At 26.3% G+C, this 22,536-nt stretch overlaps 1 protein-coding gene across 2 annotated transcripts in view; it reads right to left on the bottom strand.

Annotated features, from left to right (window-relative positions):
- Nucleotides 1-22,536, bottom strand: part of LOC132920818 (probable G-protein coupled receptor No9) — a 115,730-nt gene that overhangs the window by 44,505 nt on the left and 48,689 nt on the right. Inside the window, exon 2 of one of the 2 annotated variants that reach the window (XM_060983512.1) lies at nt 17,261-17,329. The exons of the other annotated variant lie outside the window; for it this stretch is intronic. The gene's annotated coding sequence lies outside the window, so the exon portion shown is untranslated. The remainder of the gene's footprint in view (nt 1-17,260; nt 17,330-22,536) is intronic. 2 annotated transcript variants of the gene reach the window in all.

The following is a 22,536-nucleotide window of genomic DNA, read 5'->3' as shown; positions in this document are numbered from 1 at the left end:
ATAATAATATAAGGTCAATGGCAGCTGAGAACGTGACATGTATTCGAAATATTTTTATACGGTGTGATTTTTACAAACAGCGTGGTTACAATTTGGTTTTTCAAGCAATTGTCTCAGCATATAGTTCCTGTATTATAACTTAGAATAATTATTTTGAAAATTTAAACACATTTAATGAACCCAATGTACTAGCCATAAGGCGATTAAAACTCTTAGGCAAAAAGCTATATGAAAACATTGTTTTTATAATTGCAACCAACACACACACACACACACATATATATACTCATATATTTAATTACATTGTATATTTATTATACAGAGAAAAAATCGATTGTTTCGATATTGTTATACAATCTTTTTAAATAGGTTATTTTAATATATATATATATATATACGATTTACTATATTCTTATTCTTATAGATATTTTAGTCGTCTCACGGACACTGACGACATTTTCTGCAAAGAGGTTATACATAATATGTAATATTACATTATACCCATATGACCATATCATAAACCAAATTTAACCAATTTTTCTTTAAAAAATAATTTATTAAAATTCTGATTTTTGGAACTTTTAAATCAAAATTTGATTGAGTTGTTTCTGAGTTATTAAAATGTAGATATACTACAGATAACAGTTCTTAAAAAATGTATTATAAAAATATAAAATATAAACGTATAATAATGGATATAGTATTTATTTTACAATGACAATTTTTACAAAATATATTAAAATATTTATTAATTGAAATAAATGACTAAAATGTTTAAATTATTATAGATCTCATACATTAAAAACTCATTGTCATAGAGTTATTACACTTCATAAAGAAATGTAAACAACTCAAAATTATTCGTTTGAATTTCGATTTAAAAACATAAACATATTTAAATAAGTCATCTGCTTAACAATCGAGTAATTTTTGTTAGAAAAGTAAGATAAGAACTACTGTCTACTATAGAATGGTTCTTGAACGATATGCAAAATCTAAGTATTTAAAAATATGGTCATTAATTGTATTTGAAAATTCAAAAAAAAAAGATTTAAATAAATTCATTACTAACGGAAAAAAATGGTGACGAGCTTGATTAGTAAATCGCCCTGTAGACTATATGTGGTAGTGCAGGCGTTGTTATTTGCTATTTCGCTAAGGGTAATTGCAGGCGAAACGCGTATACGTAATTCCAAAAGACGTTTTAAACTTTTCAAATTAAATATAAAGTAGGAAATTCGAAAGAAATGACGTTAAGAGAGACATCTTTTGGAATACACTTTGCGCCACTATACGCGATGCCCTCACTCGAATAACAGTGATAAGAATATATATATGTCATGTATATTATATATATACATTATACACACACATATATATATATATATATTATTTACTGCGCTCGGAAAGTGACATTATATTGTTATATGCTGTACCGGAATTGCGTACCATATAGATTATTATATACGACTTTGAAAAACACATATATTATATTATGAATATATGATGTGAGTATGTATTATGTTAATATACCCTGTACTTCGATATTATAATATACGCTCTTATTTTTAGAGGATATTGTTATTACGATTAAATGTTTGTTAACTATAATAAAGTAAATTCAATGCTAACGATGTCGATAATTCATTAATCAAACAAAACTTATAAACTTTTTAACACCAATATAGATGGTTATTGATTAGGTTTTTTTTTAAATTTATGTTATAAACATTTTATTTTTAGCGTTTTAGTCAATATATATATATATATATATATATATATAGTATCCGTTTAACATATAATAATTATTCCCGATTAACGAAATTTATCACTTTTTTTCAAACATTTAAGAGTAACCCATCATTTTTGGTCAACTTAGCTACATTTATTTTAAATTATTTTTATTTTTTGTCAAAATTAGATACAAAAGTATCCAGAGAAGTCAATGTGGTGTATTATAGTATATGTTGATTATAATTATTCATTAATTAAGTGATGCAATACAATACCTACAAGGCTACAATATAGTTTAGTTACCTAGTTATAAATCATTATATATTTTATAAGAAAATGTTATTATAATAATTGTATAACGATATTAGAAATTTATTTATTTTTTAGTAGTAACGTAACTAATTTTTCAAAAACCAAATCGTTTTTATTATTATAAGTTTATTTTACATACTATTTTGTTATTTAGTCATTAATACTGGTGCAAGTACTAAAGAAAATTGTGAATAGGTTCACGGTATAAATAAATGTATATTAATCTAAATATTTTTTAAATTTCATTGCTGTACAGAAAATAATATTTTAATTAGGTAATAGTGAACATTTTCTATGTTGATTTTTTTTTTTTTTGAGTACAACATAATATTGAAACAAATTTTTGTCAAATATCTGTACTCAGGAAATATTTACGTTATTCCATATATTTTTTTTAAGTTTTTCTTAGTTATTAAGAAAACTACGTGGAATTTTTAACTTTTTTCAAATTTTCTACCAGAATTCTCCCCCGAAATTGAGATTGAGTTACATTTAATTCAGTAAGAAATTTATAAATATATACGAAATAAAAACACATGACTGTAAAACCACTACATCCATCGGTCCGCTCAGAATCTATAACGATTCAAGTAGTTTACTCAACGACAGAATGCGTGGGAATCGATTTGATTTGATTTTTTTCAATCAGGTGAAGAGAGTACATTATTATATGAAATATAATACGTAGAAGCGCATCTTCTCAGTGTTGAAAAATATTAAAAGAAAAGATTCATATCTTATTGGTACGGTGAAATATAATATACATATTTGGCGTATTTTCCGTGCGTTGATGAGAGCTGAGAGGTGAGTAGATAACATTCAAAATAAACCCGTTGCAAAGAAAATAGTTTGTTCCCATGTGTATATATCGTATACATGTGTTTTTGCGCATGTACGTGTGTGCGTGTGTGTATGTGTGAGCAATATGATTATATACCTATATGCGCACAAAGGGAGAGCTTTCGAAACCGTAAAACTATTATATTAACGCAGGAAAACCGAAATCTGTTATGACGTGCCGAAACAATACATTTAAGTACCGCGCTGCCGCCAAGTACTTATTCGACTATTGTTGCTCTTGAAAATATTATGATCGGGTAGTGGCAAGGGGTTGAAGATGCAGGAAGGGATTTGTCGACGGCGTGGGCCCGTGTTTGTATGCTATGTACCACGCACAATCGTATATAATATTATGTATTGCATTTTAATGCCTTGGCCTCTGTCTATAATATGGACTACGACCTTTGATGAGATTGATGGGATAGTTGGAGTGATGAGCGGTGGGTATACCCTTCGTGGACGCAGAATTTACGTTTTTAAGACTTTAAATTTATTTCTCATTATTGCATCACATTGCACGTCCAGCTATCCGTACCTACGTATATTACAACTTGGAACGATAACTGTAAAACATACCGTTACCATGCAATAAACGTATAATATATAGAACATAACGATATTATACAATTAATATTCTTGTAGGCTTACATTTTATGCACATAACGCGTCATGCCTAATCGAAAAACATATGCCTCGTTGTTTTTCCTAAACGTATTTGTATTCACGTAACAGCATTTTTGTAATAAAATAATATAAACGCTTGATTTATTCCATTACTAACATAGGGTATACACCAGCTAGTATCTACTGAACAATTTCAACTCCTGTTTTGTAGTCCCACTTTTTTTATTTTTAACCACATAACAACTTTTTTCTGATTATGCATAATGCGTTGTCATGTTTTTTTTTTTTATATGTACATAATAATATTATTGTTGCTATTATCAAAATTAAAATAACAATAACACGGCGTCTTAAATAGGCAGTTTGGATACATCAATGTCGACATTCTCTTTAGTTGCATATTTTTATAGATAATAATATAATAAATAATAATAATACAACCAATACAAATTTTGATGCATGATTCTATTACTGAATAGCGATTATTAATAGGTGCATACTGGAAAAATAAAAATAAATTGTAGTTTTCGTGTAACATAAAATTATTATCGTTATTATTGTTTTATATTAATATGTAATAGACTCTAGTGGTAGTTATTATTAATTAATTTCCTTTTTACAGATGTATTTACTCGATAAGATATTTATTTTCTGAATGATTTACATAAAATATTTGCCAATCTACAACAACTATTTACTTAACAACGGATCCGAGGTGTGTATTAGATTTTCATTGTTATGGCTGTTAAATTAAACAGTTTGATGATACAAATCGTGAACATAATACTTCGTTTTTGAAACAGTTTGTTGGTGGATTTGTCTCAATGTTATAACAATTATGAATAATATTACACTATTCCTAATTGCTAATAGGAATCACAACTCCACTGAACTATATTTTGACTTAAGTAATTTCGAATTTCAACAAGTAAATTATTCATTTTTCGAATAGGAAAAAATCAGGATAGACAGTTTTTTTTAACTCTCTTATTTAAACAATGATATTATCAGTATAAACATAATTAATATAGTTATCATACAATTATAATATAAACAATACAACTAAATATGTCTACTGTATATTAGTTTTTCCAAAGTTTGTTTTTTATTGTCATTATTTTAAACTTTGATGGATTCACTTTTCATAATATTGTTTACATTTTGTATAATGTTTATTATTGTAATATATTATTTTTATATATTATATCTATAAGTGTGTTGTATTTACTATTTATAATGTCGATTTTCATCGTTGATAAGTGAAAGACGTAATAATTATTCCTCTAAGTGGTTATACATTATATATTGTATTCGTTTATAAAGATAGATATAATATGTATAATAATAAATTATATCATACATACTGACGGTCTAGACGTGCATGGACTAAAGTGCGGTGGTGGCTTCTCTCCACGTGTGTCGTACGATGTGGAAAACGAGCGGACCCATGATATTCGTTATATATATGTATATCATTTAAAGTAACACGCACATCCCTCGCTCATAATTTATTCACATCCCCACCAACTACGCCAAAGGTAATTTTCTTTTACACTCAGAGTACAGTGTTTCTTCACTCGAAATTTATATATTTTTCGATTTGCAATTTGAAGAGCATAAAAACATCCTATTCGATAAAATATGTACAGAGTTCCTAGATATATTGCGTTGCCCACGTAGATGAATGTCTTCCAAATTTTTTATGTAACGTACCACTCCGTGGATGAAGCATTTTTAGATTCTGAGCATAGCGATGAATATATTGATTTTACAATGATATTTTTTTCTGTTTTTCATCACTTTTGAAGGCAGTAGAAATGCTTTGATTTTCAAGTTTAGCGTTGTCTTCAAGTAAAAAATAAGATCTATGTAGTATTTTGGTAGGTAAAAGGTATAAAATTCCAAGCACTTTTCAAAATAATCAGAAAAACCGGAATTTTTACACAAAACTAGAATTCCAAAAAATCAATAACTATATATACATATATATGTATATATAAATATATAACTAAGTTGTTCATAGATAATTTAACTACAAATATACATCAAAGTATTAAATAATATACGGAAACAAACTATTTATACTTATTATATAAAATATCTATAGTTATTCTACAGAATTTTAGTTTGATTTCCTTGAAAGTATAAAATGCATTAAAATTTAAAATAAATTAAACAATATTTAATTTATTTTAGACTAAATTAAAATTATAAACTGTTGAGACTCATCATCTGTTAATTTTAATACAACTGTGATAATTGATCGAGGATCACCTCTTCCTCTATCTATTGTGGATTTTAATAGCACTATAATAACCAATATATTAACAACCGCAAGTTTTTTAACTGATAAATATTTCATTCATTTGTCTGTTTTCTTAAATTATCATTAGCTCTTTCATCTCTTCATCTCTAAAGTTAAACGATATGAATTTTATGTATGTATACTATAGCAATATTTAAAATGGACTGTATTATAATTTATAAGAATACTATTTTTTTATGAAAATTATTCGGGGATTTTCGTCATCCTACAAATAATTAATTAGGTAAATATTTATTAATTTTTATTATTAATTTATTAGTTAATTACAATAATACAACTTAATATGATATTAATGATATATAACCTACGATATACCATATTATTCAATAGTATTTCTGTCTTAACACTTTAACTGTAACAAATAAATTAAAAATTAATTTTTGTATTTTTGTTTATAAGTATCGATGATAGGACCGAAATTCTTGAAATTTTAAAACAAAGTTCTTTATAAGCAATTCATACTAAATCAAAAAATCTAAATAATAAATAATCACAATTTTTTTTGAATATTTGAACGTTGAAATTGATATTTAAACAAAATTACATTTTTAAACTAAAAAGAATGTTACTAATTATTTTTTAATAATTTAAAAAATATTATTCGCGGGGAATTATAACTTATGTTTATACTATGAATCATCACGCTGTCTTACGGTAAGGTGGTATTAATTCGAAAGTTAAATATCAATAATAATATATTGGTAATATTATAGAATAAATAAATATTATTGAAATAGTTAAATATTAATAATATAAACAATTCAATATAATATTTAGAAAAATTAAATCAGCCTACAATATTATTATAATAATAAAAAAATACTTGTATAGCAATATCATGAAATATACTTAGTTATATTATAGGCAAACCACATTTGCTCAGAATTGTTATTCGTATACAACGATATATCATTCAAGTTTAACACATTTGTTACAGAGACTTATTCGACACCTATAATGTACAGAAAGGTAGTACTTACCCATTTTCCCACCTTTTTAATTATTTTAATTTTGTTGATTCAATTTATCGTGTATCATTGCATGCAAGGGGCCGTGTGATTTACGACTATATGTGTTTATTAATGTCTATTATTAACCGTTTCACATATAAATTGGTTTATCACCATCATCACTTTTCAAAAATATGTTCTAAATAATATAATATATATTGTATTGTAAATAGTTATAATTTACACACACATCTAATTCCGTTCTGAAGTTCTATACCTTTGTCGGAAAAATGTTATATATTTTATTACTATTATACAGCGTTCTTTCGTTAAAAGAGTCTCTTACAGAATTGTGTGTACATATAAACTGTTTAATTTCAAGATGTTATGTTTTTGTTTTTATATTACAATAAAATAAATATTTTATAACTGTTACAAAATTATGAGTGAAGTATATATATATATATATAATTTATATATATATATATGTGTGTGTGTGGTGTTTTTTCAAAATATTTTAATGACTTACCATTTGTTAAATTTGACTTTTAGCCAAGAAAACATCTTTCCTTTTTAGTGTCATCGCTGCCACCACTGCATTCAATTAAAATTATACTCTCACACTTAAATACATAGATTATTGTCCTATAATAATATACAAAGTGTATAATTTGTGTAAGTGTTTTGTTTTGTTTTTTTTTATCTTACAGTACAAACACTTATATAAGGCCGCATTTATAAATGGAACATACAATGATAAATTATTATTTATTAATATTATTAATTATTATTATTGTGGGTTGGATAGTTTGCGTTTAACCACGCTGAAGCTGAGATCTTGACGACCTTATTACAGCAAAATGGACGTTTTCCGTCGAATTTCCGCTCGTCAACACACACACACACACACTCACACAATTTAATATTATATAATATGTACAATGTAATGCGTTGACCCAATTATATTTGCCAAAACGGCAACACCATACAAGGAGACTATAGCGTACACAGCGTTGTGTAAGTGTAGAGCTGATGGCGATGGCGTGCGCGCATTTAAAACAGCAGCGATGGAAGTGGATAGTGTTCGAACGAAAACCGACGCTAAACTGGAGGAGGGAAAATCGCACGGCGGTGTCCCATAATAAATCTTCCCTTGGCGCAAACCTCCCTGGCCACGTTGCTATATATTATAAATATATATATACAACAGTTGTACTAGTATAACGGCTCGGTGTCGGTAACAGAGAAACGTAGTCCTATCTCTCTATCTTTCTCTTTTTCTCCCCTTCTCTCCACCACCTTCATTTCGGAGTCTTTCTGCACCAAAACATTTCAAATTTTTATTCAACGACGTTTTTGGCACAACGAGGATTTTTCGCATATAAATATTATAATACGTAATGTATATAAAATAATCAAACAAGTATTCGCAACGGGAATAATTCTATGCATATATTTTTAGCATTTTGGTAAATGTCATGCATTAATGATGATTTAAGTGGATGTCAGAACACTGTTTGTTTTGAATTTCTGCAAACCCTCTCACAACATAAACAAAACGTATTAAAAAAAAATCATTTTTTTTTTAAGTGTTTTACAAATCACCTATTACAAAAATCATTAACATAACAAATTACAGATTGTCTACAAATTGTCTAAAATCAATGTGATATTTAATATCCTTTTAAGTACTTATACAGAATTATATAAATTTTATTTAAGTCCAATATAAAGTCAAACTGTAATCAAATATAAAACTGATATGTCAAATCGTCAATAATTTTACTCAAAGATAAATAAAAAATAAAAAAAATTAGTTTTATTAAATATGTTGCACGTGGGTCTAAGAGAGAAAACAATATAAATTTTTCGATGACATCGTTTTAAACTTGACACTTAAGCATGATTTTATACTAGGTATTTGAATAAAGTTGTGTGTGTGTAGTGTATAATTCTTTATTATGTATATAGTACAAATATTTTTGACTTATCGCTAAGACAAACTCTTTTAATTATAATAACCTTTATACGACTTTAATAATCTATACGAAATTTTACCAAAACCATTTTTTTTCTAAATTACCTATATAACAGTATGTGCAATGTGCAATGTGCATATTATACAATTTATCAAAGTAGCCAATTATTTTAGTCCTTACAGATCCCAAAATCGCAATAAACCATATTGACTAGATATCTAAAATTATTCGATCAAAATGCCATTTATAGTTTCGTTATATTATGCAGCACATAACTACTATTTACTATTTATAATTTTTTCCTTGAAAAAAAAAATGAATCGAAACATTAAGGAGTTTATGCCTAGGGTCTCAAACTATAAGTTGGGCCCTTATTACGGTATCCCTACTTTGTGATGTTATTAGTTTGTTCGCGATGAGTAAATTATAATACGAACTAGCAATTTTATTGATAATATAATGGTAATATTAAATAACATAAACTGGATAGTATTAAAAAATTGGATGCATGCTATTTAATATAGGCAATATAAAATGTGTATATATTTTATGGATGGTGATGTTTGTATCACGATAATAAAATAATTCAATAGTTCATATTAATTCAATAATATCATAGCTCAGTCATACGTTTTTGGTCGGTTATACAAGTTAACGCACATTTTTATAATTGACATTTCCATGGTTGGGTTAGGTTGATAATTATAAGTACAACAATCATCGGCTTTGACGAAGAATATAATATCAAATTTTCTTTGTGATATTAATTTTCAAAATAATACTTTATAGATGATAAATTGAATTCACTGCTGACTTTTTTACCCAAAACACATAATATGATAGTACGTGATACCTACCCTTGTTTCTAAAGAAACATTGTATTTTCATTTATACTCTCATTACTACCACCAAATTTAATAGACCGTATAATTATTATTATTATTGCATAATATGTTTAAAACAATCACGCACATAAGCGGTGTGTGCAAAGTAATGTGCGTTAACTATAGAATACAAAATACTGTAACATATATTTACGGTGGTTTCAGAAGATAAAACAATCGTTACGCGTATCTATGTGAATTATTATACTATATGATCAAGCATGGCGAACTTAATATGTATATATATAAAGTAATAATTTTCATTGTTATGCCAAATAGCCATATATAGCCATAACTGAACATGCGATGATTTATAAAAGTTATTTGAAAAAAAAATAATAACAAAGCGAAACGAAAAACTGACTAAAAGAGAATTTCTAATTTGATAAAGATTATAATCCCAAAGGCTTTTGATATTTGAATGAGAGATGGTATATTATAGTATATACTATATTTCTTTATTAACGATATTTTTAACCTTTAAATCGTAAACATTAAAAACATTATTCTTTGGACTATGAAATAATGTTACCCACAATATGAAAATATGATCACATATAAATTAATGAAAAATGTGTACATACGAGTATAATGTCAACCGATTAGCATATTCATTTTTATTTAAACGTAATTTATTAGTTAGGAGTATAAATTTATTTAAATGCCTTGCTAACATAGCCATAGTATTAGGACTTAAACACACTCATAAAAAGTTTATTATACTTGAATTTTATTGTACTTGTAATATTTTTAAAATATTTACACATTAATCTATTAAATATGTTGAATTAAAACCATAAAATAAGATATAATTGTACATATAATTTTGTAAGTTTTATTATTTCAAAAGACGATTTATACTTGTATTTTGTTGTATTAATTATCCATTAATTACATACATTGAGTTTTTGTTAACACTTTAACAGTAAAGATCATTTTTATAAAAAATACAAATTTTTCATACCAATTGTTCAGGAGAACCATTTTAAACTATTTTCAATTTGAAACTGTATTATCTTTTTTTGTAATGAATGATTTTTAATAATTGGCATATCTATAAATGCACAAAGCTATTCTGCGTTAACACTTGCGATTTGTTTATTTTTCAAATCAAAACAACAACTGTGCAACGTAACAAAAACAAAAATGTAAAAAATTTCCGATAAGTACCAAAAAGTTCTTCAGATAGAACCTACATGATGTTACCAACCTCAGAATAATAAATAATGACATGGCATTGGGGCTATTAATTTAAGTAGATACCTATATACAAAACCGTACCTGTGGAGGGGGTTAAGTGTTCAACCCCCCTCACCAGAAATATGTACTTACTTGTTGTTAATATAACTCCTTTCTACTAGTCTCACTAATTTATTGGTGTAGTTTTGGTACCATGCAGACGACAACATATTTTTTGTTCTATTTAACCATAAATGTTAATGATAATTGACAATATTTCAGATCAGAATTATTGAAGCATCGCATTAAAATAAAACCAAAATAATAATAATATCGACTGAAAGCAATGGTACTGTACTATATTATTATAAATAAATTATTTATAGAAATCATTGTTTTGTTGATAATGATAAAAATGTACAATAATGACTAATGTTGTACCATCACATTATTGCCATTATTATTGTTGTTATTATTATTATTAAAACACAGTGATTATGAGATAGTACTTTTTGGTTATCACTCATTTATTTTACCATGTAGATAGAACCTTTTGGTTTTAACACTATTTAAAAAATCAAAAGGTGCTATTTATATTGCTATCAAATAAAAATGTGTAAATTTGATCGATTTAGCACCTTTTAGTTCTGAGTTCACGCTGTATATAATACCGACTATTTCGAAAAAAATATTCCGTTAATTTGATGGAACTCGTAGGTATATTTTAGATTAATTGATATAATAGGTACTATACATGTTGTACCCAACGACAATGAAGACGACCTGTGTTGACGCTGATGTGCTGCAGCAAACGCGGAAAACAATTATTTGCGGGAATTCGGTTGTTATATTGTTCGAGGTTTTTTTTTTATTTCTGGAAATTTAGTAGATCTCAACCGTCGTCCTCCTGATCTTCTTCTAAGCTCCGGGTATCGGCCAGCAGCGTCCGCAGCAGAGGTGGCAATGACGGTGTGATGTAATCGGGGTGCGGTACAACAGCGATTTACAGTCTATACTCGACAGCTGCAGCTGGTACCGTCAAACCGCGTACGCTGTGTCGACGCAGGCAATTGAACCTTAAGTCACACGGTTAATATACTATACAATGACATTTACGCGCATGTATTGTCGGTAGTTTGCTATTAAATGGCCTCGGAACGGGCGCACTTGTGTGTAAAAAGGTCGTGTATGTGTGCACGTGCATGTGGGTATTTACTCGGCCGGTCAATCGATCGATTTCATCCCTTTAGCGTTCATTTTACGATTCTTACGTGCCTGGTTCGCGTACAGAGTCTGACAACAGACGTATAATGTAACAGTCATACTAGACGTGCAGGTGCGATGTAACTATGTCGATATGAAAAATATATACGCAACCGTATTATGCAATTATATTTACGTCTGTGGGTATACGTATGTGCCATATACATAGATATTATTGGTTATAATCGATAGGCAAAGGGAAAAGTAGTAGACGTACACTTGTACCATGTGTTGTTTTCTTTTATACGTGAGGGTAATATTTTTCTACACCGCAGTATGTAAATGCGTTACCAGAATTCCGTACGCGTAGTACTAACAATCATATTACAGTGAACTACCTATATAGTTTTTAGCCACACTTTATTTACCAAAAGAGGATCCAGTGGCTCTCTATTGGGCTTTAGGAATAGTTTCAAAAACTTTTTTGCTTTTTACAGTTTAGATGTTTTAGAAATAAAAAATGTTTATAAATTAACAGATTTTGGTATTTATTTAGAGTAGCTATATATAATTTGTTTGATGAAATCGATCTGGTTAGTTTTAACATTATTTTATGGTACAATTTATTTACTAATGAGTATTTCAAATTGATTAAATATGATTTAATTTTTACTTTCCAGAATTTTACTTAATATCATTATGTATATATATATATATTAGAACCAAAATAACTGTTATGGCTGCACAGTTTTGTAGTATTGGATTTTTCAAGCTTTCTGATCTTAGATATCTGATATTCCGAATTAAAAAGGCCTCTTTTCAATGGTAAAATTATGCATACAAGTAATATACAACATAATAATGTCGCATTATACCGCCACTAAATAGATAACCCATTGGCTAACACAGACTGTGTATGTGTGAGCATTGTATACTGAATTTACCTAATTATACAAAGGACGCTCGTCAGCGTTAAAGTCATTGATTAAAAAATTATTATTATTATTGTATAATATATAATTATAACATTAAATCCCAAAATTAAATTTATTTCCAAATAGAATATTTATTATTTAGGTATATAATTTATTATAAAATCTTTTTATAGGTACTCATTTAACTTATAAGTTAAAAAGTGCCAATTATAATACTCATTGATCCACGCAAGATATTAAAAATATATCATTAAAGATTAAAACTAAAGTAATGAATATTTTTTTTTTCATACCATGCATACGGTTTTTTTTTTTAACTTGTTACATTGATTCTTAATTTTAAACCAAGTATCAACACAACCATAAGTCTTTACAGTATGTTGTTAAATAAATTTATTATATTTTATTATATTTTTAATATTATTAATATATATTTAAATTATTGTGCTATGCCCCTATTGCGCATAATTAAAAGATGTCAAGATTTTTTATTAATAGTAAGACAGCCAATACGAAAATTAAGATAAATAAGCTCAGAATAGATCAAATTTCAAATTGTTTATTGACTCCAAATTAAAATTTGTCTGTACAGGTATATTTAAACATTTTAAATAATAATAATTTAACTGTTGTGACTTTTTTTTACAATCAAATAAACATTGAATTTATGATTTGAAAATCCATATGATTCCATCTCTAATTGAATGTTTAAACGCTTTTGTTTAGTAACGCACTGCATCACTTTACGACATAAAATAATATTATAATAAACGTAATTGATATATTATAGTATTATATCTGAGCTCTCGTTTTACAACCAGGATGACTAAGGTTTCCTCATTATTTTTTTCTAATTTAATTTTTATAGAATGTAAACGCTAAAAAAATTAATAAACTCCCAAAAAACAACATTTTGGCACCCACAAAGAAAAGTCTTATGTTTATTTCGAGTTTGTAACCAATACCGTTAAGCTGATAAAAAAAAATACTAACACGAATTTCACCTTTTTTCAAAGTAAAGGGTAGGTTCTTACTATCTAAAAACAATTATTGTTAAAATATTACGGCAAAGACGGATTACGACGAATGTTACAAAAACGCAATCCAAACAAACGTTATTAAATTTCACGCATTGCAAATAAATAATGGACTTTCGAGCGCGATAGATGGTACGTTTGTTATCTACGGAAAATGTGATGAGTAGATGTGTTAATATTAATAATAAAAAAACTTAACACTTGAAATTGTTATTTCTCGACATTTTCTAAGCACTTCGTGTACATAATTGTTATTATATTGTTAAATTATATTTATTTATGTGATGTATTTATGACTTTGGAAGACAGCAAGAAGTTAATTTGAATAAAATGGAAGCGAAGTGCAATTAAATAATCATACTCATGAAAAAAAATTATTAATTTAAAAAATCTAATTATAGTTGAATGTGAAAAACAAATGATCTATTTCAGTATTGTTTTTACGTTTATTTTATTCGTTGTTCGAGAAACCTTCATGTTAATTTATTTTTTATAATTGTATTATCAATTATTATAATATTATAGTAAGTATTTTTATTTACATATACTTATACATGGTTTTTCAATAATAGTTACAGTATAAAATAACACTATCAATATACTTTTTCATCTGTATATCGCATCATTGTTCGTTTATAATAACTATGTATAATAAAATATAATACATGCATAAATGCGTGTGCTTAGTGCAGTTAAAAATTTAAACAGTCGATTATTAGATCTGTGTAATATGAATTTATTGAACTAAATTTAAATCTTGATAATTTATCGTACATTTTTTTTACAGTGTATTTTTTATATTAATTAAAATAATAATACCATACCGAGTTGTATAATATTTACAATTATTATCAAATTATTTCTAGTAAACTGTTAAAAAAAAAAATACGCAATTTGTCATTAAAATTCTGTTGTACGTGATCGTTCCAGTACTATACACAATTGAATATTATTATTGCATGTCACCTTTTATACATGTCATGCATATATTATGTTTATGATTATGTGGTATGGACATTACATGGCATTTGAAAAGTCAAAACTACGTATGTTACTACTATTTCCGTGCGAGTTTTGAAGCCAAAAGACCATTAAAAAATACATTACAACGCTGTGATATTTTTTACGCTTAAACTGTGGAAATTTTTAAAAAATGTTTAAATATCTTATAGATTATCATTACTTAACTACAACAAAATAAACAAAAAAAAAAAATAGTTAAATATGGTTAGGTATATTAGGTTATACGCCCCTATATAAAGCATAGGCAATATAATAGGCACTATGCCACTGGGTCTAGGACCTACGAACATTTTTGGGGCCTACAAAAATAAAATGTGTATCTACTATTTTTTTTTTGTTACAATTATTCTGTTTTATACTTAAAAAGACGAGAAATATTCATATTGTAGTAAAATAAGTTGTTTTTTTATGGTTTTTAAAAATTAAAATTTTCTATATATTTGAAGACTTGAAGTAAAATGAATCGTTTTTAAGATTTGTTAAAATTATTATCATTTAAAAGTTTAGATTTGATTTTTTTGTTTTTTAAGGATTAACACCGAAATTAAATAGTTTCTCTCCTAAACAGAAGGTTTTATAGTTTTATACCCATTTAAATACTTGACACCGCAAGGTCGTATAAGCACAATATAAGAATTAAAAGCACTGTGCCTTGGGCCTAGGCTGCGACTGAAAAAAAATTGGGAGGGGGGCGGTCCAACATTTTATTTAAATATAAATATTGAAAATGTATAGCCAATTAACTTTATTCACCACTATAAAATGTTTCTATTTTTAAAAAATTCTTAGGACCCCTGGACTCTCGCTCAGTTACACCTTTGCCTAGGGCCTACGATTGTATTAATCTGGGCCTGGGTGTGCATACATTGTTTGCATAGTACAAAGTGCTTTAATAATAACCTCAAACAATAATTTAAATAGTCGCTGATATATTAAACATATTTTCTAATCATCGTAACACATGATTATTACATTACATTAGTGTATACTAGGCTAAATAATTATATAAATTGTATACATTTCCGATATCACATATGGCTGGCGATGGATAGAGATCAAAAAACTACAATGGAACAATCATACAAATAATAACAGTAATAATGTTTAACACGCACCGGAAGTTTATTTTAAATCGGCAGATAATAGATATATTGAAACCTACACATCTATTTTCGTTTATTATTTTATGTCAAAATCATTGTACAGTTGATCCATTTCATATAAATGCATGTGTTATACTTGAATGACAAGCTTCTTAATAACTTGTATTATAACTCATCAAATAATAAATTACCATAATAACGTTATGAGAAAAAAAGGAAAAATTACGATGTAAATAATTGAACAGATAATGAATAAGCTTTTTGAATATACATATTTATTATAATATATACCTGTACAACATGCAAATGATTGACATACAGCTCACTTAGTATGTATTATATACCATCTACTATACTATATTTATATATATATTATAAGTTCAATACCATTATATTATTATAATCACGGATTCGCGATATACATTTCTCAAGTGGTCAAAAAAAAAAAAAAATTAATATTATTTTTAGAATAAAAGTGTTTCAATATAAAATATTTTAAAAATGTAGTAAAAAAATAATTCAAATAGTACACTAAATGAAAACAAATATTCATTAAGTATTATAGTATATTATATATTATAATATGTTCTGTACCTACACCATAATATATTTATTTGTTTTTATATAATATATTAATTACAATAATTATAATTATATTAATAAATGCATAACATATAATATGTAAGAATAATATTTTGTTTTAAATATGTATAAATTAGTACACAATATATTATTTTACGACGTACATATATTATTAAATACAATATTTATAATTTCTACTTTCAGATTTAATAAAATAACAGAAGAAACGAAGTGAGGTAAGTACCCAACCTACTATATCTTATCTTATTTTTAAGTTTGCTGAAAATATCTATCAGTTTTTATATTTAGTCATAACGTTTAAACATCACTATTAATTATTTGACGCATTATTTATTTACTTTATAAATACTATTACAATGTATTAATTATTCTAATTAATTGAATATAGGGTGCTAAGAAAAAATATAAAATAAGTATGCAACTAAATTAAAATTTATCCATTATTATAGTATTAATTTAAAATATTTTAAAGGCTCAATTTAATACAAAATTTAAAAATAAAAATAATTTGTAATGACACTAACTCACCTGGTGGCCAGAAATCGCACTCCAAAAGTCTTAATGTGTCGATTTCAATATAACTTGATAATATATAACCTATAAATAAAATTTAAAAAAATAAATATAGTTATAATTCGAGCATGAATATTAGACAGTATAATTATTATATAAACCACAGTACAACAGAAATCTATTTACAAAACCAACATATATGTATATATATTTAATAGTAAGAAATTAAATTCTGTTATAAAAAATAATTTTTCAAATATCATTCCGTTTATAATTTTAATATTCAAAACACTGAATGTATTATATTATACAACTCTATTACGACGCGACGGATTCAATTTGTTTCCATATAATGAAATGCCTTGAGTGCGTATACGTTAATTAGGTATGTTATTGTTGAAAAATAAATTGAGTTTATCGAAGAAATATAAAACTAAATTGCAATGTTAATGCATTTATATTATTAACAATATTTAGATTCATAAAAAGAATGGTTTTGGACTGCAAAAATATCTCTCAACTGTTGACAACGTGGAGTTGTTGATGGTATAAATTTATTTTTACGAGTACCCCTACCCATGTAGTTCATGTTTATCAAAATTAGCTGTCCATGTTATTACATTTCTCTTATTTTTATTTTTACTACAACATATCCAGTACTATAGAATGTATACTTGTTGGTAAATAAGAATACATATTTTTGTGGGAGATTAAAAAATTCTTTAAAAACATATGAATTATTTTTTCCTTTTGTTAAGTAGCAAACATGAATCGGATACCTACACACATTTATTAAATCACAATTGGTGCAAATATTGCTCGCCAAAAATATGGAGCCTATTGAAGTCTATAATATAATATTCTATCCATATTTATTGTTAAGGTTAAAAATGTAATAACCTAAAAAAAAAATCAGAAAGTGGTCTAAAAAAATTCCTTTATGTCTTGAAATTTAAAATAATACACTATTTAAACATAAAATTAATACATTTATCAACTTGTACTTTTTTTATTTTAAATATAAAAACCAAATAAAATGTTTTATTAAATGTATAGAATATTTTGTTGGACCACTATTTCAAATCATCTTTAAGGATTTTTAATCTAAATAAAACGTATTATTCACATTTTCCGTCGCAACTAGTAATCTGGATTTTCACGTCGTAAAAATCTGTTCAAAATATTAAAATTATTAATATTTTAACGATATTTGATTAGATAACACGTTTAAAAGTTACTTGTTTAAGTGAAAATCTTAAAATAATATTTAAAAATATACCAGATTTTAATGTTACTACCTTTAAGACATTAAAATGTTCTAAAAAATGAAAAAAGAGCCTTAACATCGAAAATAGTCAAAAAGTGCAAAAAAATTTAAAACATAGATATATAATATTATTAAACACGACCATTGGATAGCTAGTTTTAGGAAACAATGTAAAATATACGCAAACCCCAATAACCTTCGTTTTACTAATACAGTTGCATTATAAAAAATAATATTGGTTAGAACATGAGTCATGGAGTATATAATATATATTACATATTATGTGCAACAAATATCCTCTAAACAATAACTAATAATTATTGATGTTGATATGAAACGCCGTGACTTCTGTAAATAATCAGTGATGGTCATCCACGATAGTATTATAGAACATAATTTTATTACGTGAATTATTAGAAGGCTGAATTATTTGACTGGTAGATATCGCATTTGGACAACGGTTAATATTGTTGATGTTATAAACTTATTTATATTTTTGTATAAACATCATATATAATAATCACAGTACGATAATATTACCACCGAAAATGTGTAATTTGTAAATAGTTGTACAATTTGTCTGGTCACCTGAGGGAAATATAAAATAATTATTATTCTCTGGAGTCGTAGCTTTCATATAAAACGCGAATTGTGTGATTAATTATAATGTACGAATAGTATGCATTATTATATCTGATGTTTCTTTGAAATAAAGAAATTACGATATTTTTGTAAAATCGTACATTTTTGTTGACCACAAAAATAAAAAATTATAAATTATAACTATGATAGTGGAAAACTTAATTTCAATAGTGGCAATGTGTATTTATTGTGTGTTATCAAATACGATTTAAAATCGGTCTGCGTTCCATGTGTAACAGTTTATAAGAATACTAACAAACTGACGTGCGTATGTTCCTAGTCGACATCGTTGTTATTTTTATGGGTGTACAGCAGAAGTGGTAGTCGTGCCGAATCAGTATACGAGAATGAAAGAGACAGAGTGACAGAAAATATATTATATGTATAATACGATCGTAGAAGAGGTGCTAGTGTGGCTCGGAGGTGACGATGACGATGAGATATCGTTTTCCACGGCGTAATCGATCAACCGGCCTCGGCGGCGAATGATTGGCATTCGGTGACGGCGAAGAGCGGGTAGGTCGCTAAGATAAATGAACTTCTAACGCGCAGTGAGCCTTTTAGCTTCCGTATTTTTGTGGGGTATAAAATAATTGTCCGAGGGAAAACTGTGTTGCTTGTGCCGGTACTCTTCACACTATCGCCATCGTTGGTTTCATCATCGGTGTGCGGTGGTTGCAACGGCATTTGATATTGACATAATGAAAATTGATGCGGTGGCGACTGTTACCATATATAGCCTACCCTCCAAAATAGCAACAGTGGTATTTAACTGTTTGCGCCCCGAAAGATATTCAATTATTATTGCCACTTTTCCGGCCATCGTCTATATTTATATATATATATATTGCCACCGCAGCCGTTTTATTCTGGCAATAAAATTAATCGCCCGTATTTTCATCAAGTCCTCTTTTTCCCAAAAATAATACAAACGATAAATACTTATAATATATTATGAATACGTTTAAATGTCCAAATATATATAATGTATATTGTATGTATATGCATATACAGATGATTAAGTCAAAAAATCCGATAGCGGGCGCTGCACAGATATTATTATTTTTATAAATTGATCGGATAATTTCTCGTCGATTAAGTACGTAATATATACATATAATAATATATTATATAGTATGCAATATTTTACTTGAATACTTATATAAAATACGCAATCCGGTTAGTTTTTGTGCTGTAATAAATTAATATTATGAGTAATAAGATGAGTAATATCATGTAAATAAAATATAAAAATATGATTGACGATTGTTATAATATTTACATTCACCTCAATGTTATGTTATGTTTTAATTAGTGAATCACGAGTAAAATATTTCTTTGAAAACCTTGTTGCTTATTATTTTTTATTATTAATTGTTGTTGTTGTTTACTTTTTTTTTCAATAACTATAAATTGGATATCATTATATTTATATTTATTAAACAAAATTATTAAAACACACAGATTTAAAAATAAATTGGGAATCGAGTAAGAATGGGAAAATCCCTTAAATATATTGGAAATCGTGGTTATGTATATTTTATTTTTTTACTGATGAAATCAATTTTATGTTGGTAAAATCAATGGGAAATCCATACGAATCCTATTATAATTCTCTGATTTTTTTATTACATTATTTTAAACAAATAAATACCCAAACATTTAAATCTAGAGATACCTACTGATTAATAATACATAATATTGAATAAATCGTTTATAACTAAATATTAATGATAATTAAATTTAAACTGAATAAAATGTACCTATTAAATAAATTAGCTTTTTTTATTTTGTTAATATTTTAGACAATTTTAAACATTCAAAATTCTATTGTTAAATAAATATGTAAATGTATATGTATACAACAAAAACTGGAAATATTTTTGCGAAATAGTGTAAACTATAAAATGATATAACATGAAATTAAAATATTGTATGATTCTAATTTTTGGAGAACTCAATAAAGATTTTCCGATCAAGACACCAGACCATAGTTTTTAACTAGTACAATAATTATAATATATTAATATAATGTGGTAAGCTACATTTGTGTATGCAAATTAAACGCAAATCGTTCTTAAATGTTATCTTTTTCTTCTGTATAGTTTATTACAATTGATATAATATAATATAAACTTTAAACCAACCAAAATGTATACTGAAACAAGAATACAACGTATACTATTATACACCATTTTATTATTACATTGTGTAGCTTCTAGCAACATAAACACACATTTTGTGTTGTTAATTGTATAAATTTACATATGATACTGAAAAACACAGTAAACAATACGCTGTTGGCTGTTGTTGATAATACATGTTTCAATTAGACGTGGAAACAAAAATATGATTTCTAATGATATTTTAGATTCTAGAAAATTATTCATGTATTAACATACATTATGTACGATGGTTATAACAATGAAATCATATTTTAAACCATTATTAGATAATAATACTTTAGAGCACAAACGCAAAAAATACAGTATTTATAATATAATTATAAAATAATAAAAATTATTTTATTATTAAATTTCATATTGAATTATGTATTATTTACATATTCTATTCGTTTAAATATTGTTTTTTTAATTATCACTAAGCTCTTAAAATGTTTAAGTGATGGCTGTCGTTTGTCGTAAAGTATGGCACGAAACGGGTTTAAAATGTTTAAAATTTAAATAGTGTTTTAATTTTATGATTGCTTCTAAAGAGTTAACCGTTTTAACAAACGAAACATGTTTGTAATGCATGTCGTACCAATATACATTATATTTATGAATACGCGCGGTGCATCATTATGAACATTGAAATTAGTATCGTGACACTACGAGCGTAGTTGTGTTTAAATTAGACGAAAGGTACTTATACAGCGGTTTGAAACTTCCTTTTTTTCTTTGTTGTAATTAGTCTAACACAGTTTGAAGAATTATATTATTCAGACAAATTCAAGGTGATCTGTTTAAGTGCCTACACTGATTATTTTAAAATGTATTTCTTTATATTATTTGCAACCGTTGTCGAAAAATATTTTTTAAATATTATTTATTTATAGGTACTATAAATCTATTTTTATTGTTTTGCGGTATTTAAAAAAAATACGTTATTAAATTGTTGTTATATAAATTGATATAATAAGGTATAAATATAAATTATTATAATAATATTATAATAAATGTAGCATTATCGAAAAAAAATTATATCAACCTATCATAATACTAAAATTAAAATAAATTACTTTAATAGCTACATAAAAAAAAAAAAATATATATATTATATATATCGGTGATATAGGCTAATAGACCAAAATCATTTTTTGTATTCATTGAAATATTATTTAATTCAAATTTAACACACCTATAATAGTAACTCTTTCGAC

This window comes from Rhopalosiphum padi, chromosome 2 (genome assembly GCF_020882245.1).
Source record: "Rhopalosiphum padi isolate XX-2018 chromosome 2, ASM2088224v1, whole genome shotgun sequence".
NCBI classification, from domain to species: Eukaryota; Metazoa; Arthropoda; class Insecta; order Hemiptera; family Aphididae; genus Rhopalosiphum; species Rhopalosiphum padi.
The sequence above is the reverse complement of the archived record's forward strand: the minus strand, read 5'-3'. Positions and strand labels throughout refer to the sequence as shown.